At 47.4% G+C, this 26,568-nt stretch overlaps 1 long non-coding RNA gene across 1 annotated transcript; it reads right to left on the bottom strand.

Annotated features, from left to right (window-relative positions):
* Nucleotides 1–713: 713 nt before the first annotated feature.
* Nucleotides 714–26,568, bottom strand: LOC125623652 (uncharacterized). The gene is made up of 3 exons (XR_007353071.2): nt 26,367–26,568; nt 2,112–2,299; nt 714–1,878 (listed from the first exon to the last, which is right to left on the bottom strand). It is a non-coding gene; the product is annotated as an uncharacterized LOC125623652 (long non-coding RNA).

The raw sequence follows: 26,568 nt of genomic DNA, 5'->3' as shown, positions 1-26,568 counted from the left end.
TATTTACTAGGTAATCTGCTTTGATCTGTTTGCTAACACTTATAATTCCTTAAAATCTATCCTCTTGTAGTTTATAAACTTATGTTTTAATCCAAACCAGTGTGCGTTTGACTAAGGTGTCTGGGGAAAATCTCAGCATGGTTACCACAAGTGTGCATGGTCCTCGTCACATTGAGGGAGAGGTGGACCGGGTGTTAAACCCACATACTGGCCAGATTTGACCGGGCCAGGACGGTACTGCTCTGGGGTCCTAGCCTGGGAGACTGGTGGTTAGAGAGCCTACATGTAACTGCAGCTGGGTGTGTCCCTACCTGTGTGAATGCTGGTGAAAGTGCAAGATTGGAGGGCTTTGCAACTTGTCACAGCAGCACAGTGTGAGAGGGAGCCCAAGCTGGTGGGTCAGAGCGCTCAGTGGTACCACAGCTCCAGGTGGCACGCCGGGGGGATTCCAACACAGGTAGCATGAGTTTTTACATAGGGGTCTCACTGGCAGATGACATTATCCCAATAACAAACACAAACACAGTGAAATCCCCCGTTCGCTAAAGAAAAGCCAGGAAAGAAAGCTGATTTCACGAGAGGGTGGAGAGCGAGATTTTACACCCATTTTTCTTTGTACCTATCGACTCGCTTGTTCATGCAAAAAAGGTATGGAGAAGATGTGGGATTTTACTGCATCATTTTTTCAAAAGTTATTTATTTATTTTCTGCAATCAAGTTGTTATGCTAAGATGGTAACAGGGAGAATTGCACAAAGTCTCTTGTATGAGAACTTCCCCAGAGGACTGCAGAGCAGACACAAATGTGGTGAGAGGGAAACAGACACAATTCATGAAACTGGTGAATCAGTATCATTAACCTCTGGAGAAACAGACCCCACAACATGCATGCTTTATTTGGAAAATATTCTTCAAGGAGTAACCCAGGAACATAGAGTACATCAGCCGCAAACAGTGACTCAGGAACTCCAAAGACTGAGGCTTTCCCAGACACTAAGCCACCCCCGAAAGAGGAGCTTTCCCATCCCACTGCTGTCTCTCAGCCGCAGGCTTTGAAACATCAATCACTGTGCAATCAAAGCCACCGCAACCATCCACCCTACTGATGCAGTTGGCAAGCATTAGAGATCCGTTCTCTCCTGCGCTGTGCAGGGGGGCATCTGGGAGCCAATTTCAGCTCCCAGATTTTTGAGATCTATCTCTGACGCAACTTAGAGCAGCTGCCGAGTGGTTCCAAGTTGTCCCAGCAGCCCAGAGTTCTCTGTGGACCCCAAAGCAATGGAGGATTGTGCTAGCAGAGGTCTGCTCTGCCAGGGCCCCAACGTGCCCGTATACCAGGAAGTCAGTCGGGGGCGGGGGGCGGGCACAGATTCAGCAGTGCTTGCTGTGGCAAGGAATTCCCATCCAACGAGGTTGCTGGTTATTTGAAGCCAGATTCTGGACCTTTGTGCCATCTCAATAGTGCAACAGGGCCTTAACTATGTGGTTAATCTACTTGCATTACTGGCCTTTCTCTGTCTGTGGTCAGGCAACCTGGAGAGGACACACAAAGGCCAGCTACAAGGAAAAGTTGCCGAGAGGGCTTCACTGAGGCGGGGGGGGGGGGTGATGTTGTGATTTTCGCAATGACCTGAATTGCTGGGTAGTGGCTGTGATATTTCTGGCCATAGCAGGAATTGTTAGGCCCTTGTCTGGACTCTTTCATTCTCCATGGTAGACACCCAGGCCATATGGTTTATAACACTATGCGGCTGTAGGAAGCCCGAGGTTTGGGCTGGATCAGATCAAATTCAGGGCATCACACCAGTCTTTTGGATTTCAGAATCACATCAGTTTCCAGGGATGGGGCGTTGGTTTGTTGTTACCAGCAGCCTCCCTCCTGCAACCAAAAAGCAAAAGGGTCTGAGATCTGAGGGCCTTCCCTAGCCCCCACTCCCCCCAGTTTTCATTTTAACCATCCCCAGGTAACTGGAGGGAGAAAGTGGTTTGTGTTTGTTTTCTTCAGGAGACAGTAGGAAAAGTGCAACCAAGTCCACTGCTCTGTAGTGCAACCCGTCCAGGAAAGATGTGGTCAGCTGAGCTAACAATCCCTCCCCTGTTATCTCTGCCCACCTGTCAGCCAAGCAATCGCCAGATCTCCCCACTCTTCTCACGGCTCCTGGAATCGGGAGGTCGACTGGAACGTATGGACAGACATGCACCAGGGCGGGGGAAGGAGTATCGAGTCTCGCTGCTTTGGGTCCTGAAGAGGCGGGAGAGGGGGAAGCCATCCCAGCTGGGGAATCCCTGCTCTCAGCAGCCTGGAAGTGCAATAGGAAGGGGATGTCAGCCCTCCCCTCATTTATCTGTGCTGACAGATGTCAGCAGCGGTTAATGTGCTGCTGTCTGACACAGAGCAGGTCCTGCAGGATCCTCTTCACTTAGCACAGCTGGGCTCAGCCGCTGTGATCAAACTCCAGGTTTTAGTTTCTTTCGGGTACTGCTGAAAGAGGCTGGACACACGGCCCTGAAGAGACTGAGGCCATCACATTGCATGGAGAGCTGCCGTGTGACCTTCCCTCAGCCCACCTCAGCAACATGCCTCCACCCTGACCTGGACGGATGGCCCGGACTTTGGGATGAGGGGCTAGTTCGGTCTTTGAGATGGGGGGGATGGTCTCGTAGCTGAGGCACTGGGTAGGGACTCAGGAGATCTGGGTTGGATGCCTGGCTCGTAGGTCGTGCTCACGGGCTTAGGGTCAAACTGATGGCTGGATGTGAGGCTAGGAAGGAATGTTCCCCCAGGTCAGATTGGCAGAAACCTTGGGGGTTTTGTTTTTTACCTTTCTCTGCAGCATGGGGCATGGATCTCCTGCTGGGATCATCTGGGCATAATTCACTTAATCAGTTCTCTGCCACTGCAGGGGCCTCTAGCATTGATGCACCTCGGTGTCTCCTGGTCTCTGCCTGGGGCACACGGTTTAGTTAGACAAAAACATTTCAGCCCTTTGGAGACTAAAGTCTTTGGGCTTAATATAGGGGTATCTGGGTGAAAATTCATGGCCTGTGATATACAGGAGGTCAGACTAGGTGAGCTAATGATCCCTTCCGGCCTTAAACTCTATGAAACTCCTGGTGTGACCTTGGGCGAGTCTGCCTCAGTTCCCCAGCTACAAAACGGGGATGACAATACTTCCTTTGCCCCATCTAAGTCAGATTCTAAGCACTCCACAGCATGGACCTTACTACGTGGGTGTACCGCACCGAGCACAATGGGACCCTGGTCTTGGCGCCTCTAGGTGTTACCATGATACAAAGAATAGTGAGTCTCCATGACCCATCTGCCTCGCTGCGATCGCCAGGCAGCCATAGCTGTGATGTGAACTTCAGCAGAACAGAAACCGCACTGAGGTCACCGAATCCTCCCCCGCAAAGTGCAGGTGGAGAACTTCAAGTTACTGTCATGGATGACCAAGAGGAGAAATAATCCTCTATCCCATTTCTGCACAGCCCAATCTCTGTCGCAGCTTTTAGGCTAGGATCTTTTATTTCTCTTCTAGCAACAAGGCCCAGGAACACCCAAGTGTCCACCTCCCTTTGGTAAGAGACCAATCCTGCCTTCTAACCTTTGCAGGCAGTGAGCAATGCAGAGTGGGCTGGCTCTCACAGAGCCCTTGTGTTTATTGCCCACTGTTTTTTTTTGTTGAGGACAATCCCCCAGGGGCCTACGCCCGGTCAGTTCTGCCAGCACCATGCTCCCATTTTAAACAGGCAAGCGAACAGCGAGAGAGAATCAGGATGGGCTGAGGGAAAACCGCTGTAAGCGTTAATCTACTGAGAAATCTTCATTTATTGGAACTGACTGTACTGGGGTCTATTACTACTGCACAGCAGGGAAGTTGGAGGGATGGCAGGGGGAGCTGCTCATGGACAAAGAGCGACGAGGTGTTACTGGAAGAACATCTTTATTTGCAGACAGCTGGGCCCTGGCAGATGTTCGGCATAAGGGAAACACCGGATAGGGATGGTGAGGGGCAGGCAGACACTGTGGTTGCGTGAAGGTTACAGCTACGGGGAAATGTTCTTCCTGGGAATGTTGTGTGAAGATTCATGAATCCTCTTTTGACCTCTGCAGTTCTGCTGATATTCAGCAAAGTGAAAAAACTGGCTCTGATACAGAAGAGGAAAAAAGAAGAGAAAGGCACTCACAGAGAGAAAGTGGGGCAGGGGAGGAGGGGATGTTTCTCTTGCATTTGCCATAAATAGCTCCATGCCCAGCTTTAATGAATAAGAGAGGCGGAAAAATAAAGACCATGGGTTATTCCAGTCCTAACGGAGCTCCTCTTACAGCCCTGGTGACTGGGCCAACAGTCTGGGACTGGATCTTCCCAATGGGACAGGAATTGACTCCGGCACAGGAAATGCTGAAAGGCTTTCCCAGATTGCCAGAGCTGAGCTAACCCTAAAGAAAAGGATGGGGGTTGGGACCCCTTGGTTGAGAATCTATCGCTTTTCTGTCTTGCTGCCTTTGTCATTAAAAGCCCCCGGGAGATAATGATATCAACAGCTCTTCCCTACAAACAGCTTTGCTGTTAGCCCCTCAATGGGCATTTCCAGGAGCTGATGCCCCTTACCTGTTTGCCATTAGTCTTTGTCCCGATGTAAGCCCCACTGCTGTTGCATCTGTGCAGCTTTGTTGCATTAGATTGAAAGCCCCTTAAGGCAAGGACAGTCTTCTTGTTCTGTGTTTGTACAGCTCCTAGCACAATGTGCCCATGAGTGATATGATACAATAATAATAATAACTAGAGCAGAACCTCAGTTTTATGAACACCAATCTTACACATGACAAGTTCCCCGATGGAAAAACGATATCATATAACCAAACTGAGGTTGGTGAAGAACAAGCTGACATCCCTATACATTCTGATGCCTTCAACTCACTGGAAGTCTCTTTGCCATGGTTGGAAGGACAAGAAGAAACTGATTCAGTGCTCCATGCTTCAATTTATGCACCATACACACTATAATTTTGAGATGTTCAATTTTATGAGCTCCTCACTCCCTAACTAATTTGTAACATGGGGGTTCTACTGTGTTATAAATCGGAGGCCATATGCAGATGTTGCTAATGCCATTCAAGTTTAATAATCACATTGCACGGGGATAAGGGGCTCTCTTAGCTCTGCTTTTCAGGGTCAGGCTCTGAATATGATGCAGCTAAATTCATCTCACCGTAGCTATTGTTCTGGGCTGCCCCAAATTACTAAAGCTTTCTTTAATAAAAGCAAGCAATTGGCATGATTATAGACTTCATGTCCATTGTTTAATAACATATTTTGGAATCTGCAGCCATTGCTAAAAACAATTCCTTTTCTGGACAGAAAAAAAAAAAGCCCAGGAAATATCAAGCTGAGTTCCAGAAGCCCTTGAGCAAATCCAGACTGCAGAAGATAATCACACATTTTCGAATGCCTTTCACCATCGTGAAGGATCACAAAGCACTTTATAAGCTATGGCCCCAATCTTGCAACCACGTACACATGGGTTTAGTTCCCTTGAGTTCAGTGCAACTGCTCACATGCAGACAGTTATATGTGTGTAGGAGTATTTGCAGGATTGGGATCCTGTTTAAATATCACTGAAATGCAGCCGTCTCTGGGGTAATATGGAATAGGCTGTTTATCAGTGCACAGCAACATTCCAACAGTTTTAGATAGGAAGTGAAGAAGAAAATGTGTCCATCTGAAAAAACTGAATGAAATTACCCAAACCCCAATATGGCCAGAACTCAGGAGTTAACGTTCTTACAAAAAAATGTCTAGGATCTACACCGATTGACTATAATTATTATTTGTATTACAGTATTGCCTATATGCTCCAATATATTAGGCTTTGCGCACACAAATAGTACAAGACACTCCTTGCCCGGAAGAGCTTATAATCTAAATAGGCAAGCTAGAAAAAGGTGGGAGGGGAACCTGAGGCACAGAAGTGCAATACCTTGCCCAAGGTCACGTAGCAGGTCAGTGGCAGATCCAGAAATAAAACCCAGCTCTCCTGAATCCCAGCCCAGTGCTCAAGCAGCTAGATCAAGCCACTTCCAGTTTGGGTTTCATGTCTCATCTGAACAATTCTGCTGCTTCTTTCATGGGGAGAAAACCCCGCCCACACTGATGTCAGCAGAACTTCACCGTACCATACACCCCGCTGCATGGCACTAAAGCCTGCCTAGCCTGTTCCTTTTGGCATTTGGTTTTCTTTCCTGTTTCATAGTTGATCTCCCTCCCTATGGCTGGGGGTTACGGGCTCCATTAGTACTTTTCAAAAGGCTGTTACTCCAAAGACACTCTACAGTAGTTTCCACACCCCCACACCAAACACTCGGTACATTTCCCATGGTGATTAATCTATTGTCACGTCTGACAATTTCACTGCCCTTGTTCTTTCCCTCCACTCTGTAACAAGAACAAAATTGACATAGCTTTGAACTCTGCACTCTGGCAACTCCCTCGATGCAGTCTGAGCTCTTTGAACTAGCCTCGTTGCTCCGTCTTTCCCTAGGAAAAACTCTTATCCCTTACCTCTCCCCTCCCTTGTAACTTTAGGCTTCGTACAGCCCCTGTTTCAGATGACGCTCCAAGATGCCAGACCTCTAACCAATACATTCTAGTATTTTGAGGCAGCTTCTCTGCTGCAAATTATTCCAGAGGTTCCCATTCATAGTCTCGAGCCAAGGTTTCCACTAATTACTCTTCATCAGTTCCATTCATCAAGCAGTATTTTCAGATGGTTTAACCCCTGTCAACTAAAGCCCAAATCTTTGGCACGTTCCTGGTTTTTCCACAGGAAACCCCGCTGAATAGGGCTGACAAAAACATTAGCCCTTTAAGATCCTAAGTGATGCCCAACTTGGTGCCAAACCCCTGACCCCAAAGTGTAGCCAAAGGGGGGGGGCGATTGGGTGGTTTTGTAAAACCAGCGGGTTGCTCCGATGTAGAGCTTGTTTTACACCAAAACTCAGGGCCAAATCCTCAGCTGGTGCAAGTTAGCCTTCGACTTCCACCAGCTCATCTGGCCCCTCAGATTTGAAAAGAGGGCAAGAGACGGTGCCCATTTGGACTGAGAGGTCTGTTTTCGGCCAGGCTCCAAGCTGGGACTCCTGGCATGTTGCACTGGTGCTTGATATGTGGCTATTTTTTAAAAAAAGCAGCTTGTGATGGTTCTAGCCAGCAAGGAATTCTGGCTCCGCTCTGCCCGACGGGCATTCAGGCAGGCTATGACAGCAGTGCTCCCAGGCCCTGTGTGTTATATAGGAGCACAGAGCTCGATCTTCTAGATGCAGGAGACTTTGTTTTTTCCCCCTCTGTAGAGATCAGTAAGATACAGCTCAAGCCAGAAAAGTAATAAAGACAAAGCCCATCTGGTCAGCTCCCTTTTCCTGATTCACAAAGTTAAATAAAACGCCAGGACTTTTTTTAAACAGCCAGTAGGTTCTTCATATTTTCCCACTTACATCATCCAACATGGTTTGAATCTACAGCGACTGGTAAACTCTCAAAGGCATAATTGCAGTAGTCTTAGCAAAAATGAAATCATATGGTGTTCCCAAGCTTCTCCTCCCCCGCCCCCCTTTTCTTTTATTATGTTTCTTGTGCAGCTTCCAGATGTTTCCTGGAAAAAAAGAAAAAACAACCCACATTGCCAGGGTTTGTGGAGTGGAAAGGGCCGCGTGGCAGCAGGGTCCCTGGGCCGCTGGGCGGTGGCGAGAGGAGAACACTCTGAAAGCACTGGGTAGAATCAAAATCCCTGCTCCATTGTCCACATTCGGACAGGCTCCCAGTGACTTCAGTGGGATTTCTATCTGAGTACAAACAGAGTCAGGAGCTAAAGATGCAGCTTCCTAACTGGACCATCTTTCTGCCCCTCTAGCAAGCCTAGGGCTCGATGTCCCCTCCATCAAAAGTAATGGCTTCCCTGACTTGGGATGGCTTGTCATGGCCCTTTAGGGGCTACAGGTCTGCATGGATCATTACAGGGAGTGTGCTGTGGCCCCTATACAGAGCTAGTTATGCTAGGTTGACACCAGTTGAGGATTCCTCCATTCCAGGGGAGATCCTCAGCTGCTCATTTAGAGCAAATGTAAGGTCCCTTTGCACCACTCTGGACCTTGGCAAGTGGCAGGACCCATCCTGCAGTCAGAACTCAGGGCCATCAGTGTGGATCCAGAATAACTGCTTTGGCGCTGATGGGCTTACTCCAGATTTACAGGAGCATAGTTCAGAGCAGTGTCTTGGGAATACACACAAAGAAGAAGCATTCTCTCCACCACCACCAACACCAAATATTCATTCAGTGGTGGGTGAGGGCCATTTCCAGTGCTTTATTTCAGCCTGCTGCCGAATGTGCCTCTGAGTCAGCTTGGGCTGGACTGACACCCATTCTGGTGCCACTGCAGCCTTGGAAAAAAAAATCTCCCTGTAAAACAGACTCTTTCATCCAACTTTCCATGAGTCGCAGCTTTTCCATGTGCCCTGCGTCCCCTGGGCTCGCCTGACACTGCATGTTTCCAGGATGAAATGAAGCACCCACAGGAGGAAGCGGCCCGTCCTTTGCCAACGGCAATATTCTGTGGTGGACGTGAAGTGCAAAGAGGAAAGTGGGGACGCGATATGATGGATGCCCCAAGGGGCGGAGGCCAAAGAGGGGGATCCATGTGTGATTTCTGTTATCGGACCATCAGCACCAGGCTCGGGGAAGCTCCAGTGATGGTGGCTGTCAGCATGTGTCTTTGGTTCCATACCCCATTCTGTAGCATACACCCAGGGCTTCTCTCACCCAGTCACCCTACAGCACACGCTCCCCCCCCCCCCCCCCGACAGGTGTACATGCCATTTCCTGCATACAAGCCTTCACTCCCAGCCATTCCTAGGGGAAGAAATCCTTTTAATACACACCCTGCACGGTCCCCTTGAAATGGCAAGATCCCTGACCACCCTTCCCTCAGATTCTAACAGTAGCCCTAAAGGCTAATGTACCCGACCCGAGACGTTTGGCCAACCACCAAGGATCAGAATTCATCTCCCCTCTAAATAATCATGAGATTGGTTTAACAATCACAATATTTTTTTTAAAATTAATCAATCAATGTTGGGTTCTTTTTTATTTGTCTCGGCCTTTAGGTCACACTCAGGTCAAGTTTCCAAGTTTTGTACAACCACAACGGCTAGACACTTACTTTATTTTAAAAAATAAAAAAGTTGAATGTCTCCTGTAATCAAATTACTCCAGGAGGTGGGGATTTATGGGAAATGCCAACCACCACCAGAGTTGAGCACAACCCCATGAGGTTACCAAGCCCTACCATGCTCAGATACGCTAGGCGAGCTACTGCTAGCTACCTGAGATGGCTGACCCCTCAGTATCCCACACTGGAGTCCGAACTGCACAGCCCCAGGGAATCTCACCCTACCTCTAAATTCCTGCCTTCACGGACATTTGGTGCTATGCCTCCCTGCACATTCAGCCAAGCCTCTCCTTAGCATCTGCCATCTTGTTTTAAAAAAATAAATAAAAAGCACCTCTCTGCTAAATGACTCAGAGCTGCCTCTTGGGATGGAAACCATTTCTGTGCAGCTCCGTTTCATAGTGTATCCAGGCTCGGAAGAGCCTCTTGCTATGAATACCCAGATCGCTGGTGTGAGAAAAAGTTTGTCCTTTAAAGAAGCTCTGTTTGGAAAGTTGACTTTATGCACTTTACCACAGGGGGTTGTTGAGTTTGTGCATGGCCATCACACCAGTAGACCTTACTTTGCATTTAGTAAAGGGAGGCACAGGCATGTGGAGGCTGAATATAGGGTGTACTTGGTGGGACTTGCTTGCTGTGTACTGCACAAGAAGTCCGCCAATTTGTTCCAGAGGCAGCTGCCATTTTGTGATCAGATTCAGCTTCCCATGAAAATAGCACATATAGTAAGCCATGCTCAAGCCAGAAAGGGGAAACCAGAGAACACATGGGGTTCAAATTTGCTCACATGATGGGACAGGCTCCACTCTCAGATTCATCAGTGTTCTTTCATACTCCAGATACTCTCAGTTATCCTGGTGTGAATCCAGAGTAACTGCATAGCCCCCAGTGGAGTCAGTCCAGACTTTTGCCAGAATTTGCCCTTATGGACCCAATTTTCCTCTCAGTCTAGTTTTATCCCAGTGTCACTCCATTTACACCAGTGCAAGTAAGAGGTGAATCAGGCTCTGTATCTTTAATCTGAAATGGTTCTGGCACTTCACTGGGAATAAAGGCATGCCTTCCCGACAGCAATGCAGCGCTTTAGACATCCAGTGAGTGGATCACCCTGTGGAGTCAGGAACTGACTGAGCCTCGAAAGGAATTCCCTGCTTTTCTGGGAAAAGCTAAGGCAGAAGCTGAGCCCAAGGACTGCACAGGGGAAAGCCACTTGGCATGGGGAGATGTTTCCTCTGAATAGTGACATTGGCTTGTTGGCTAGGCTTGCACGGTGCTGTTGAGCACTGACATGGATGTTTGACAGCCACAGGATTACGGTTTATATGGCTACAAACCCATGCTTAGAACCATGTAACTAAATCGGGTAATGTCATCATAGACGAATATAGCAGGCAGACCTGGCCTGAGATACGTGCAGACAGCAGTGAAAGAAAGAGGAGGATTTTTGTAAAAAGAGCCATCAAATAGGCCAGCATCGCTACCACTTAGGGAAAAAGGAGTATGCAGAGCAGGCTGGTGAGGAGGCAGGGAAGATCCTGGAGACAGAACACTATCCTAGGTCTGAATCTACTCTTGTTTACCTTGGGGTTACTCCTGGATTCTGAGTCAGACTCACAACCTAAGCCTCTTGGCTGGGATGAAAAAGTGGTGGGGGTGATAGGCCCTTGAATGGAGTCCTGTCCGGAGAGATGCTGTCTGCATGGCACGGTCTCAAAGTCAATGCTAGTGAAACAGGGCAATGGGGAGATCTTCCAAGGGGTGAGCAATGAGATGTCATAGATCTCTCCAGGATGAACTTCAAAACCCTTTTCAGCTATGAGAGCCTCAAACACCCTTTTCCACAACCACCAGGGGTTCCATTTAGTGTCAGAGCAGGATAACAATTTAAATCATGCCCCTGTAAATTCCATCATTTTGCCTCCATGAGATAGTTGCTCAGAGGTGCATAGGTCTCCCGATCCACAATTACTTCCCTTCCCTGTTATCTGCCTTACCTCCAGGAGCCTGTTAGCATCCCCTAGTGGGGCGGATCATGACACCTGTTAGGAGAGCAATCAACATGCTGAAAGCAAGATGCAGAAGGCGATGAGTTCACAAGCAGCATCTGTAAACAAGTAGACGATTCGAAAGGCCAGGTTTCTGGTGAACCAACATTTTTATTGGGCAATAATTCACACTGTTTCTTGTTGCATTTCTCAATGCACAAAGAACACAGGGATATCCTCAGTCAGAATTGTAGCAACCAGTGTGGAACTTGGAGGGAGGAGCACAGGTTGCAAGAGGGAAGCATTTGGAGGAGGCACCCAGAAGTAAGTCTGTGTGCCCATGGCTGGAATGCTCGTTGCAGCATCTCTGTAAATAGTTCTCCGAACAAAGAACCAGTTTAGTTTTACAAGCATGGAGTCCTCTCATGTTATTACCCAGTATGCGGTACATGAAACAAGAATGGCCTTTATTTTAGATAAAGAAAACAGGAAAGAACAGTAATAAGGGCTCCAGGAGCAACAGTATGTCACGCCCCTCTGTGAAACACTGCACTGATCACAAAACGTCTGCCTCTGTCTGCAGACAGCAGAGTCCATAGGGATTTCATGGTGGAGTACACAGAAAACAAAATATACCACATTTCCACGCTCACAGATGGCCGTTCCTATTGGCAGGGGGGAGTGGGTGTGTATCAAACTAGTCAGCCATAGGTCCCCTCTGCTGTCAAGCTACCCAGACTGGTTACATTAAAAATCACCCCAATCACCCCCTCTATCAGTTTGGCTTCCATTTCTGCAAGCCCATCTATTTTTGAAGTGTTTCAGACACAAGGACCCCACGCCTTTCTGTATTGAACAGTACTCCCTGCCTGTAGACCATAAGCTCTGGGGGTCACCAACTTGTTTGACACAGTTTGCCTACTAGATAGCCCACCACACTCTAGGTAAGATTTCCAAATGCACCTAGTGATCTAGGGGATTTAGGCTCCTAAGTCATGTAGGCCCCTTTGAAAGTCTCACCCTATCTTAGTAAGACTCGTGCATAGCAGTTCCATAGGACCTTGTCAGTTACCACAAACTGCCTCCACAGAAATGCGCATCCAGAGACTGACACTGGCAGAACATGGTTTCAATTAAGGATGTGATTCACTGAACTTGCTCTGGGAAGTGTAACAGATTCAAAAGACCGTGCCTGCACCCCTGCATTCTCCTCCCCTTCTTCATTTCCTCTGGAAAGGAAGAGAAAATGGCTCAGATCCGCCCAGGACTGCTTGCAGTGAGGCTGGCTTACCCAGCCCTCTTGGGACCAGCTGTTTGGTTTCCTGGGGCTTGTAATGGAAGGGTAGGAGAATGCCATAGTGGCAAGGGGAGGAAGGATCAGCACCGGGGAGGGGAGGGTCCATTCTACAAACCCAGAGTTCTTCTTGCCCTAACATCTACAGTGAATCAATGCTCCTAAAGTATAAGTAGATAAGGGGTGATCAAAGCATCTCCAAGGAGGGGAAAATTTGCCCGCTCTAGCTAAACAAACCAAAATAGCCTCAGCTTCCCCACCTCATCCGAAGAGAAAATTGGATCCCACAATCTCTCTCTTTTTTTAAAAAATCTTGCAACACACAGAAGATGATGGGAGCAAATGACTCTTGCAAGAACCACTTTTTCCTCCCCCTTCGCCACCCACCCAGCCTTTGGATACAAAGGGAGAGATGGATCCCACAGACAAAAGGCGGATCTGCAAATGCCATTCCCCAGCAGCAATCTGAACATTCAATCCCCAGCAGGCTTTCAAAAAAAAAAAAAAAAAAAAAAAGAAAGAAAAGAAAAGAAAAGAAAAGAAAAGAAAAGAAGGAAGGATGACATCACTTGACCGCTGGACGAGACAGGGAGTCATTCCAGAGAGAGACACAGGCAATTTACCAATAATGAATTGGGCGCTTCCTAAGGACTAGCAAGTCCATCAGCAGTAAGAATGTGGGCTGTGGGCTGGGAGAGGAACAATGGCAGGGGGGTTAGGCAGGTAGAGAATACTATCACACAACCAGCCAAAAAATGTGAATAAATATATTGGATCAAATTCATCTTTGGAGCAACCCCAAGTCAAGTAACATCCAATAACTTCATAATAATGCCTCTCTTATACACGGTTTTTCATCAGCAGAGCTCAAAGTGATCAGCAGGACTAACCCCATTTTATAGCAGGGAAAGTGACTTAGCCACGGTCACTCAGCAAGCCAGCCAGAGGAATAGAACCCAAATCCTAATCCAGTACTCTATCAACTAGGCCATACTGCCTTCCTTTCAGTGGAGATGCACCAGGTATGACCTTGGCCCCACTGATTTTTGAGCCTCCTGTTAATAACAAGAACGTAGCATGGGTCAAAAATGGGGACACAAGCCTTTGGACTAAAGATGTCTTCCCCTGGAATCTGTCAGACAGCGGAACAGCAGGAGGTGGATGGATGCGGCTAGCAGCCCTTTGGGTCTATTTCTGAATCACTTCAGAAGCATTCAAGACTTGGTTGGTCTGTCTGTTCTTGGTTGTTTTCTTTTTCCAGAAAGGGAGATAAAAAGGAGAGGTAATATTTTATTCAGGTGAAATTCACCCCTGTGCACAGAGACAAAATAAGGCCTCAGCACTGATACCCTCAAAATAGGGCTTAACTGGCACTTACGTGATGCATAGCCTTCAGCTAGCCCTCTCCTTGGGAGAGCCCAGGTCTTCTTCTGTATTCTATACAATACTGAGCACACTGTCAATGTTTAATAGTCACCACTGTAAAGGCCTGTACTTTACTACTAATCATGATTGTTCTAAGGTCCTCCTCTACCTTGATACACGTCATTTCCAATGGATGTTAATTGAATCATGTCCATCCAACACAAAATGAGACCTTACTGGAGGCTCCAGAGGATCAAAGGGAAGTTCGGTCTGACAAAGACTGTCCTGAGCGTCGATAGCCTGCAGTTTCATTTCCCATATCAGGCCAACCAGATGTCATAGGCCGCCGTCCAATTCCATGCTAGAGTTTGTCTGTGTTTCCTTCCACACGCTACAGCTGCCTAGTTATTCCTTGAAGAATTTGCTGTCCAGGGACTGAACTTCCAAACTGTATGGCTCACTCCACAAACCATATATGTTGCATGGTTATTAGACGGTGCAAATAAATAAATAAGTATGCCAGCCCAGGATTTCGGCTGCTGTAGAAAGAAAGAAAGAAATGTTCGGTATTTGGGTCGAGGAGCCCTGGAATCACACAGTCTATTGCACAACCCTTCTTTTTTTACATTTTGGCTCAGCGCTTTGACTGCACTAACCCCGTTTCCATGTCGCTGTTATTTTATGAGCCGCTTATAGAAATGTGTAGGGTGGGGTTTTTTTAATTACAGTTATTATACATGGAGACAGTTCAAATGACTGCAGACCACCTCCTCTGACTACCAGGGGTTTGCTACACACACACACACACACACACACAAAGCTTCTCAGTAGATGCTAATGCCTCAAGTAAGGAGGATGGGGCAAGGAAGACAATTTGTGGGAAAGTTCGTTACATCTCCTTCCCCATGCTGACTGTCTGTTTGTTGTCTCCACCTGTGATCTCTCACTTTATGCTAAACGCTTGGAGGCAAGGACCATCTTCCTGTTGCGTGTTTGTACAGCGCCCCGCACAATGGAGCCCCCATCCCTGATTGAGCCTTCTACTGTAAAAAATAGAATATATCATGATGATGATGATGATGAGAGGAGACAATCTCTAGTAAGCTGGGCCACACTGAGTATACTTGGCCATGCCAATAAAAATATAGAAAGTGAACGGAGAGACAGGGGGAGAAAGAGACATTCCAGGAGGCGGAGGGTTAAAGCCAACTAAACATTATGTTCATTGGAACTCATGCAAATGTTCCACTAGCTAAAATGTGCAAATCTTGCAGGAGCCTGGGGAGGGGGAGGGACGTTTGGGTAACTGTTGCCAAAGCAGGCGTTACTAAGGAGACATTCCAAGCCAGCCAATGAGAACAGGGTCCCCATTACCTCAGCAACATGCTTAGTGGGGCAATGGCACCATCTGGTGGCTGGGTGTCCATCGGTGGCATCAGGCACAAAGTGCAGGGCAAGGGGGCTGCAGAAATAAATAAATAAGCGCACCGCATATTAAGCTTAGCATACTTGAGTTTTGCTGAATTATTTTTCCGGCGCTTATAGTAACATCCCAACAGGATCTCTGCCCTCCAAACCGTAGCATGCCAAATCAGTCGTCTGCCCCTCCTTCATATGTTTTAACTTAGAAATTGTTAATCCTAGTTAGCTCATTTTAAGCATAACCAGGTTAATTACTCTTTAGATGCCAAGATGGCAACTTGGCATTAAAAGGTAGTGTAGTAAGTGTAACAACAGGGAGGAGGTTGGAGGATGGCGAGGTTAATCATGGACTTTTTCCAGGGCGAGCCCTCACACAAGTACTCCATTGAAACCAGGAGAATGACCATCACTGATGTCTTATGGTTAAAATGCTGGGCTGGGCCTCAGGAGAGCTGGGTTCAAATCCTGGCTCTCCCACAGACTCCCTCTGTGACGTTAGGCAAGTCACCTAATCTGTCTGTGCCTCAGCTCCCTGGCTCTAAAACGGGGCAAAATTATGCTTCTTTTCTCCTATCCTGTCTATTTAGCTTGTAAGCTCTGAGGAGCAGACACACAGTCTCACTTTGTGTATGTACAGTGCCTAGCACGATGGGACCCTGATCTCAGCAGGGAACTCTAGGTTCTACTGTAACAGCAATAACAAAAATAAATAGTAATTGATTTCAGCAAGAGCAGGATAGGTCCTGGTGATGGGCAGCAAACCTCAAAGGGATCAGTTTGGATATGGGCCCCAAAGCCCAGATTGCTTCTCAGAACTCTCAGTCCACAATATAACTGGGCTGGAAATTTCTTAAGATCAGGCTTATCTTAAAAGACTCCTGCGACTTCCTGCTCTGAAGTGGAGCTGAGAATAGCCTTTCTGCTGCCTTCTGGTGGCAAATCCCCCCACTCCAGAGCCCAGGCTGACCAAGAGGAGTGGAGAGCTCTAAAAATGGAAAATCTGGGCCAAAATTAAATATTAACTGCATGGTTTTTAAAAGGGGCGGGAGAGACTCTAGGCCAGAGCCTCAGCTGGTTTAGATCAGAACTAGTTCTCCTCTTCAGTACAGCTGCAATGATTTGCACATACACACGCACACACTCGCTCACAGGATTACCTTGAGAAGAAATGACTCTGTGCTAGCCAAGCACTTTACACACCAGACTGCAAACCATAAATAAGCTGATTTACCCTAGCTGAATGCAAGGTTTGTGTGCGATGTGCAGGGGGGTTTTCTGATGGATCCCCCGCCCCCCCCCCCCCCCCCCCAGTTCTGGTGGAAACCTAAACTTGAATAAAAGCTTCATTTACAAACCTACGCTCTCCCCATGTAAGCAAGCTACAGGCCTTGTCTTTTCCCCCTGCAAACTGTTTCAGTACAGCTGCGAACTCTTTCTTGTTTACATTAGAAAATGAAGGCCGCGAACAACAGCTGTGCTGTCGAAGTCTTTATAAGAGAAAGGATGCGCTAGTATTTCCTGAGAGCTGGTTCCAAGGCCCAGACCTCGTTCCCCCGCCCCAGCACTCCAGGAGTTGGGAGGGGTGCTTTCCATCTCCCGGTTGCCACTGAGCTAACCTTTGGAATTTTCATTCTGCGTGGAGTATGCCCATGGAAGAAAAAAAAAGGAACCCTGTTTATTCAGCACAATCAGGAGTAGAAACAGAGAGGCCGGCTAATTAGGGGCCCTGTAAACAGAGCTGCATTGACAACCTGAGAAAATGTGCCCCACAGCCCACGGGCCAGTTCGGGAGCTTGGCAGGGTGGGTGAAGGCTCTAGGGCAGGGATCGGCAACCTTTGGCCCATCAGGGAAATCCGCTGGCGGGCCGGGACAGTTTGTTTACCTGCCGCGTCCACAGGTTTGGCCGGTTGCGGCTCCCACTGGCCCGCGGTTCGCCGCTCCAGGCCAATGGGGGGTGCGGGAAGCGGCGTGGGCCGAGGGACGCGCTTTTCCACTGCATGCATCTGACGAAGTGGGCTGTAGCTCACGAAAGCTTATGCTGAAATAAATTTGTTAGTCTCTACGATGCCACAAGTCCTACTGTTCTTTTTGCTGATACAGACTAACACGGCTGCTACTCTGAAACAGACTTGTCGCTTTCCATTTGCTGGCCCGCAAACGGGGACACCAGGAGTGGACAGACATAGAAGCCCTGGGACATTCTGAGTTAGGGGGGCTGGTGAGGGAGGCTATTTTAATCCTCAGCTCCCCTCAGTGGAGTCTTGCCTGTACTCCCTGGTGCTGCACTTTGAGGTCCTATATGCTGACATTTACACCCAGCGTTGTCAGGTGAACCAAGTGTTTCTCTCTCTCTCTCTCTCTCTCTCTCACACACACAAATTATTCTGAAATTGCTTCCACGCTGTTCTCAGACCATCCTCCCGCCCATTTCACCACCCACTCACTCCCTCTCTTGGCTTCCTCTCTCCTCCTGCCTCCAAGTTCAAGATTCAGGTTTCTGCCCAGCCAGACCCACCCCAGCCCTGCTTACATCACGTTCTTCCAGCCTTTCCCCTAAGGCCTCCCACGCTTGACTCTGCACCTTTCTGTCCTGCCTGAAACAGTCTCCCAGTGTCCATGTGCCAGGCACCCGCTCTCAAACCTGCATTAGCAGAGCTTCCTATGCTGATGGCCATACCTATTGCCACTCGGCCTGTTGCACTCTGCATTGTTTCTAACCTAGGCAGGGCCTGGTCCCTGAAGCCCTTGCATGAGCTATCCTTACCTCAGTGAGTAAGTGTGTGAGTAAGGGTTGCAGACTGGGCCCTCAGGATATGTCTACGCTGCAGTGTAAGCCCAGGGTTTGAACTCAGGCTCAAGCCTAACCCCTCCTTCCATCTACATATGTTGTCCTAAATCAGGGCTCGAATCTAGGGTCCCAGAACCCCATGGGGTGAAGGGCCCAAGCCTGAGTCAAGCCAAGACCTGGGTTCAAGCCCCACAGCTTTACAGTATAGACACACAGTCCCACTAGACTCATGCTCTGGGAGTCAACCAAAAGTATCCCACAATCCCACGGACTGACTTCCTTTGTCCTCTGAACAGTCAAGTTGGGTGGACAGTCAAGTTTTCCCACACTGCACCATGAACAGGGGCTACAATGGTCACATTTTGGGAGGGCATTAGGAAGTCTGGGGTATGGGTGATTGGGCTCAGGCCCGTATAATGCAGTGTAGACACGGGCGCCCCAGGTTGGGACCCAGGGTTCGACAATCCTAACCTGGGGTTACAAATGAGAGTAGACACTCAAGCCTTAGGTTAACGAACCCAGGGTCTGCTAATTCGAGTTCTACTAACTCTGGGTACACTGCAGTGTAGACATAGCCATAAAGTCTAAGCGCCTCAGGACCTGGGGCTTGGCTTTTAAAGTGCTTTAAAAATATCTGTATAATAAAGAAATGTCGTTCTAGGCACTCGAGTTAATATTAACATAAAAAATAATACTCACCCCGGAGCTCGTGGCAGGCAAATAAGACTGACTGGATAAGCCAGAGAGAGCAATTTATGAGGCACCATATGTGAGGTATGTACAAGAATTATAAATGATTAGAGAGAGACAGAAATATTGTCCTATTATAGGAGGCAGATTGCGCAAAGGATTAATTCCTAAAATGCCCTCACGTTGCAGAGACCCAGCCATTAATTCCATGCCTGAATCTCTGGCTGGCTGCCTGATTCTCCTCTTTCACTTCAGTGGATCAGGAGCCACTCCACTGAAACCGATGGAACTACAGTGAGAACTCAGTGACAGCTGGTTGAAAGGAGAGGAGACGCAAGGACTTTAACCTTAGTTGTTTGCCTGTAGCGAGCCAGCCGCTATATTTGACTGGCATGTCATGTCAGATTTCTCCTGCCAAGGATATGACTTTAAATCTGTCTAGAAATTTCAAACCCAGACGCAAATTACCTAGCGGCCTCAACTGGGTTCAGAAGCTCAGTTGTGCTAGTCGCTGTCCAGACATATAGTATGAGACTGTCCAGCTTGTTGATTTGGACTGTAAACTCTTCAAGACAGAGACTAAGGTGTGGGGTCAAGGAAATACCATTATCGCTGGGCAACTGAAGCTCAAAGAAGATGAATGCACCAGGCCAGGGAAGCACTTAAACACGTGTGTCAATCCATCACGTACCATGCTGAATCAGAGCCACCAGCCACAGTGGGAGACCGCGGCAGAGCTGCGAATGGAACCCACTTCTCCTGAATCCCAATCTAGTGCCTTAGCTATAAGGTCCTCCCCACTCTAAAGGGAGCGACGCTGCAGCTCCCTGCCCCCAGGCAGTTCTCTTTGAAGAATCAGGGCCTGAATCCCACTGGCAGGCAGTAAGATACAGATGAAAGGCCCTAGCTAGAAACTTCACAGGAACAAAATTAATATTGCTAGCACTGGACAACATCAGTATGCATTATACAAAGCCTGTTGAGTTAATTAGAAATGGATATTTGATACCCGGCATGAACAGTGCCCTGTACACGTCTAGGGATTAATAATTGATTTATAATTTATTTGCACATTCATTCACTCTGTTTCCATGGGACGCCGGAAGCCCCCGTGTACCGATACATCACACAGGCCAGTATGTGCACTCTATCCATAACTGTCTCGGAGTGACATACTGGAGCTGCGTGCAGGCTGTAATTAGTTACTTACGTTAGAGGCTTTTTATGAGAGATCATACATCTCTGGAGAAAGATTAACAACGGGTTTATTTCTGCTCAGCTCACGGCAGATGTCAAAAAAACTGAGGCTCTAGAAATTATTGATTTGATTTCCATGAGGCTTTGCTTTCAAGGTAAGTAAGTGGTTCAACCGTTTGGCTGTTATAAGCCAGAGACGCCATATTAATTGGTTTCAGAGTAGCAGCCATGTTAGTCTATATCTGCAAAAAGAACAGGAGGACTTGTGGCACCTTAGAGACCAACAAATTTATTAGAACATAAGCTTTCATGGGCTACAGCCCATTTCATCAGATGCATAGAATGAAGTGGGCTGTAGCCCACAAAAGCTTATGTTCTAATAAATTTGTTAATCTCTAAGGTGTCACAAGTACTCCTGTTCATATTAATTGGGGCCTCATTCACTGCATCACAGAAACAGGACCTACTGAAATGCTGAAAATGGTTTTTGATTTAAGCATGTCTCAAAAACTTTCCTGTATTGGCACCCCAGGTTGCAACAGAAAATAATTTCCAGACCTCCCAGCTCGCAGAAAGGGAGGGTGGTCGTGATCGGCAAAAGTTAGACCATAACCCCTGGGTTTAAGTAATGGCAAGTTCCCATGGTATGTTAGGGGGTAATTTCTTGGCAACAAGCTGAGGTTCAGGACTCGCAACACCAAAGGACTCTTTTCTAGGAGCTATGTGCACTATTGCTAACCCTGAGCCTTCAAATCTCATGAATCAGGTCCCCCACATCATGAGATTGGCTTCAAAATCATGGGAGTAAGACAACAACAAAAAGACCAAAAAACATTTTGAGTTCTTTCTCTTTGCCTTCTGCATTCCAAACCTTAAGGGTGCACCCAGGTCACACGTTCAAACTTTTCTCTGCAACATGAAGGCCAGAAACCGACTTGGTCGTTTAAGAAAATGCTTAAATTCTCATGTAATCGTAAAGAGCGGGGGTTGTAAGAACACTACCAAATCTCACGAGACTTGGCAACACTGGGCAATTGAGTTAATGACACAGATGTTCCAGGGTGACAGTGTAACGGCAGGGTAAATATTTAAGAACCTTGAGTGAGGGCAGGCTGGGAGGTGGACAGAATTAATACCAGACGGGAGGGTAGCAAGGGCAGGGAAGTTGGAAAGTATTCTGAATATTGAGTAAGACAGACACTGATCAGAAATGGTGAGTTCAGTTTAATAATGTTCTGGGTGTCCCTAAACCTCCAACTGTCAGGAGCTGGGACTAGATGCCAGGGGCTGGATCACTCGAAATTGCCCTGTACTGTTCATTCCCTCTGAAGCATCTGGCACTGGCCATTGTCAGAAGACAGGATACTGGGATAGATGGACCATTGGTATGGCTGTTTTTAAGTTCTTATGAAGGAATTAGAGGCCCATCAGAGGTCAATAGTCCATTAACTTCAGCAAGGTTATTCCTCATTTATACCAGCGTAACATCAGAATCAGGCCCATGGCTTGCCTTTCTTTGAGCTTATGAACTAATTTACACAATAGTCCCTGGGATGACAGAATGACCATAAGACTATTTTGATGCTCTGGGCCAAATTCAGCCCTGGTATAAAAGCTAGAAAAATACTACTGAACTCAGTGGGGTTGTGCCTGCTTATGCTAGGGCTGGATTTGGCCCTGTGACGCGGGCTAACTCAAGCTATGATCACTCCTGGGGCAGAAAACACTTCATTGCTTATATTATGGGAGTGCCGAGACGCCCAACCAAGACTGCGGGGCAATTGTGCTAGGTGCTGTGTGTACACGTAATAAGAGACTTACAGGGGAAATAGACGAGATAGACAAACTTGGGGGAGGGAAAACAGAGGCACAGGGCAGGGAAGAAACATGCCCAAGCTTGCACGGCAGAGAAGGGAATAGAACCCAGGTGTCCAGATTCTCAGCCCAGTCTCTGCTGCTGAGCAAATAGTTCACAATTCATACTTTAGTCAACCACTTCTGCTTTTAATTCTGTTTGCAATTTGTCTGTGAACAGAATACGACAGCCTCAAACTTATTTATTATTCAGAATTATTCATGAATTGCTGCAGTGACCGGTTCTTGGTCTGCAGACTGTTTGAACTGTGCATTGTGAGCAGTACCGTGTCTGACAGGCGGTAACTAGCTTATGTAGCACAAGCACCTAACGTAACAAACTGATGCAACTTGAATTTCAAATTGCATAGTCCGCTCTAATCTTCACGATCTGTGGTGCATGCCCTGTCAACTGGGCCCTGCTGCCGCTCCAGACAGCGGAAGATTCTCCTCTTATTCACATCAGTTTTACAGCAGAGAAACTCAACTGGCTGCAGTAGAGTCACTCCTGAATTATACTGGTATAAATGAAATCAGACTTGGCTTTCAAGGCACCACATTCCTTGGAGAGGAGCCTCAGTGAAGTGTAAATCCGCAACGCTCCACTAATTTCAATAGAGCTACTCCAAATGACACCGGTTCTGGCCTCTTACAATGGAACTTTCCTTTATTGCTAGTGCATTATCGGTTTTTCAGTCCTGTCTGTACTCGTAAGTTTCTTACCGCTCAGTAGGATTCTGAACATAAATCCTTCTCTTTTCTTCTGCAGTGTTGAAAATCTGCCACCGGTTGTATATTTTTAGATTTAAAAAAAATGTGGCCTTCAAAGGCTCTGAAGGCTCACGAGTACTTTAAGAAACAAAACATATAGCTTTACTGTCAATAACAGCAGCCTCAAATGGACTCCCTGCAACCACGGAATAGAACTAAATCATTGCCTTTTACAAAACTGATGGATGACTGCTTATTATTGGCTTTCATCTTTATTACCTCTTCAGGCAAAGAGGTTGGAATGACAGCAGCAAATAGCTCCCAGCAAATCGTTTTGGCCAGCCAGTCTCTCCTACAGACCTGTCCATCAGACCTGTGAGATCCCTCCAAATGCAGACGTGATGGATAAGATGGTGGCCCGGGGATTAGCAAAGCAAAGAAATAGCTGTGATAGTCAGCAGAGTCTTGCCACCTCAAGATTCCTGGTAACACTAACAAGAGAAGATAAAATATTTCTATACAGCCAGAAAATCAACAGATCATACATGTGCTCCGAGCACATTGTAACCAGTCTGAAATACAAGTAGGCCCTCAGTTGTGCACTTTCTGAAAGTTGAGCATGCATCTGAGCAAGAGCTTGTTAGCCTGTGCAACAAGGAAGTTTATTCCTCCACCATGGAAAATGCAGGTCCCAGTCAATATTGAGGCTGTGTGCATTTACTCCAGATTTTTAAATGCACACCAGTCTACAAGCAACTTCGGTGCAGGCCCCGGACTCCTGGAAAATGGCCAGCGTACCCCTTGGCAGGGCTGGCTCCAGGCCCCAACGAAGGAAGCAGGTGCCTGGGGCAGCCAATAGAAAGGGGAGGCGCTCTGTCCGTGATTGGGGCGGCACGTCCGCGTCTTCGGTGGCAATTCGGCGGCGGGCCCTTCACTCCCTCTTCGGCAGCAATTTGGCGGCAGGTCCTGCTTCTTTTTCTTTGCCACTTGGGGAGGCAAAAAAGCTGTAGCCGGCCCTGCCCCTTGGTGTTGCAAAGTTGGGTGCATCCCAGTTTGGGCCCAGCCCTGTATCTCATCAGTGCATTGAGCTCCCCTCAGAGTCAATGGCAGATCCGTGCTACACATGGAGATGGGGCCTACACAATCCTGCCCTAAGGCCCTGTTTGGATGCCCTGAAGATTGTTTCTCCATGCAAGGAAACCAAACCAGTGCCAACCACCTCTCACGGCAGGGAGTTCTAGGGAGAGTTTGTGAAATCTCTACACCTAAGGGAACCACCAGACCAGACTTTAGTAAACTGTAGCAGATGCTCAGTTCACAGGACTGATCTTGCTCATTGGTTAGATCCTCATACAAAAGTAGAGAGTGGGGGAGGCAAATTCGCATACTCAGGGCAACTGCTCCCACAGGCTACTTCCTCCGAGTTTTGCTATTTTCAAGCAGACAAAGAAAGAAGGATGTGGCAGGAGGACACAGGGTACTGATATGTATTTAATGGTAAAACAGTTGTTTTTTAATGTAAGATTGAGAACTGGGAGATAATAAAGTAGTTCGACCATTTCAGCAACTGTAGGCAGCATTGCCAACATTCCAGATTTTATTCACAAAATTCCAGAATTCTCACAAAATCCCAGAATTCTCACAAAAGTTGGTGTTTTCTATAAAGCCACAGCTCCTGGACTCACGTGATTGTTTGAGACTCTCAACTTGCATTTAAAAATTAAAGTTCCTAACCTTTATGGTTGTGAAGCAAAGCCTGTCCATATGACTCTAGTGTGACCAAAAGGTTCAAAACCCAGAAGGTTAAAAAGAATCCAACATGTATTTCTGGTGTCACCAGCTGGTGCTATTACACTTAGTCTTCCAAGTTCTTTGTGTGCGAGAAGATTTAGGTCTTGGAAGAATGGCTGTATTGTTCTCAGTTTTGTTATGCAGTTGCCTTTTGAGAGAAGCTGTGGCAAGCAGTCAGAGGGTTTTCTGTCCACCTGAATCTCTCTAACTAGGATCAGTTCTTGGGACAGAGTAGCTTCCTGTGCATGGGCTGTGGGTGTGTGGTTCCTGGCCCAGAGGATTGCCTGCATCCGGTTTGTGACTGCTTCTGTTCCAGGATCAGGTGTGTGTGCAAACAAAGCAAATTACACCCTACACATACCCATACTCGGTGTCACTGGTTTCTCCTCCACTCTGAAGCCAGCGTACTACGGCCCCAGAATTCTGCCACCACTCAGCGCAAGGGTGAGCATGATTTTTCTTAGATGACGTGATTTTTAAGTCAAGCTCCTGAATTTTGTGGCTGTGACTCACGACTTTTGAACACTTGGGATTGGCCGTAGCGAGTATGGTTAAACGGATAAAAAAACTGGCCACGCCAAAATCCCTATTAGCTTGATATTCCATAGTCATGGAGCTGCCACGTGAGCCTCTGTATTTGCCTCCAGGAATCACCTGTCACTTAGTCTCTTCCAGGAGGCAGATTAGAGTCCATAGGGCTCAGTCCCAGGGTATTTTTCATGTAACAAGATGGGGAAATGTCATTCTTCTACTGTGACGCGTGCAAAAATCCCTCCATCATCTGAAAGGGAGGGCCCCTCGAGACAAGGGCTGGGCTGTGCAGGGTTTATGGGGTCTTAGTCGTGTGCTTTCCTGACGAACACAGCACGTTCTTTGCAATAATAAAGTAACTGTTAGTTCTGAGCAGGAACAGACAGGCTCAAGCAAGCCTTGTTCAGCCCTCTGGAGTAGGACTGGTGCATCTAGTTTCAAAGATTGGGCAATGTCTTCAAATCCCCCAGAGACCCACGTCCTGATCTGCCTGTTCAGCCAGTGAATAAGGGACAGGAGAGTCCGGATGTCTATAACTGCAAACACCCTGCAGGTATTTTGAAAATAACATTCTCTTCCCGGGGCACTAGTGACTGGAAGTTGTTAGCAAATTACAGCTTCTGTTGTGGGGGTCTCAGTTCCATTTGCACAGAAGAGGTGTCCACCATCACAGCTGGTCTCAGCCAAGAGGCTGCGAAACTCAGACATGTTTCAGTTCGGACTCGTTCCCATTTCAGGTCAGGGCTAGTGGAATACCAGGGAAAGCTTGTCTTGACACCGCCCATACTGTGCTCTGGTTAATCAATTGACTTGACTTTCCAACACTGTCACAGTTTGGCACCTTTCACCCCATGAAATGCACAAAGGAAAACAAATACTGTCCTCTGCTTAGTTTGCATGGTTGAAATATCTACCTACCTTAGGCTGTTCCCTTGGCACGTATCACCTTAGTGTCTATGTAACCGCGTTCATGCCCACTCAAAAAATGTTCTACAGAGCATTTCCATGCCATCTTTGACTCCCACGCTAATTATGTTTTCAACTACTCTCTAAGAGTGAAGACCACCTGTGAACTCGGAAACTAGTAACTGCTTGTTTGTACCAAAGAAAAGCCAGATGGTACCACCAGCTACCAAAAGCATGAGATCCATAATGGCTTTGTTATTACGCTGTCCTTGGGACTTACTCTCCACGCCAAGGATGGCGCTTTGGGGGATCAGCCCACAAATGAACAACATTTTCCCCAATAAAACCATTGTGATGTACCCTTATGTTTACCTCTATGGAGTCAAGCCTTGTTTCCTCACTCAGTCCAGTGGGGAAGGCACTGGGCTAAAAGGAGTCAGGCCTATCTGAGTCAGTTGCTGTTTGACCCTGAGCAACTCACCTCCTTGCTCTGGGCCTCAGTGTCCCCCTCTGTGCAGCAAAGACTGGTGGAAACATAAAATCCCAAAGTTTAGACCATCCAGCAGGGAGCCTGGGAAAAATGTAAGGCTTAAATCTTACCCTAACCTTTTGAAAAGAATCCACCTGAAACGTCGTCTCCGATTTCTTCCATGACAGCATCTCACTGGTGCTTTCTCTCCAGTGCAGCCGGCAGACCAGCCAGCAGTCCATGTTGGAGAATCAGACCAAGTCCTTGTTTAAAGCCATTTAGACCAGCAGGTATGCAGCTAAACCTAGCATGCATTAACCAGGTCTGACTGGGTGGATT

This window comes from Caretta caretta, chromosome 16 (genome assembly GCF_965140235.1).
Source record: "Caretta caretta isolate rCarCar2 chromosome 16, rCarCar1.hap1, whole genome shotgun sequence".
Classification (NCBI taxonomy): Eukaryota; Metazoa; Chordata; order Testudines; family Cheloniidae; genus Caretta; species Caretta caretta.
The sequence above is the reverse complement of the archived record's forward strand: the minus strand, read 5'-3'. Positions and strand labels throughout refer to the sequence as shown.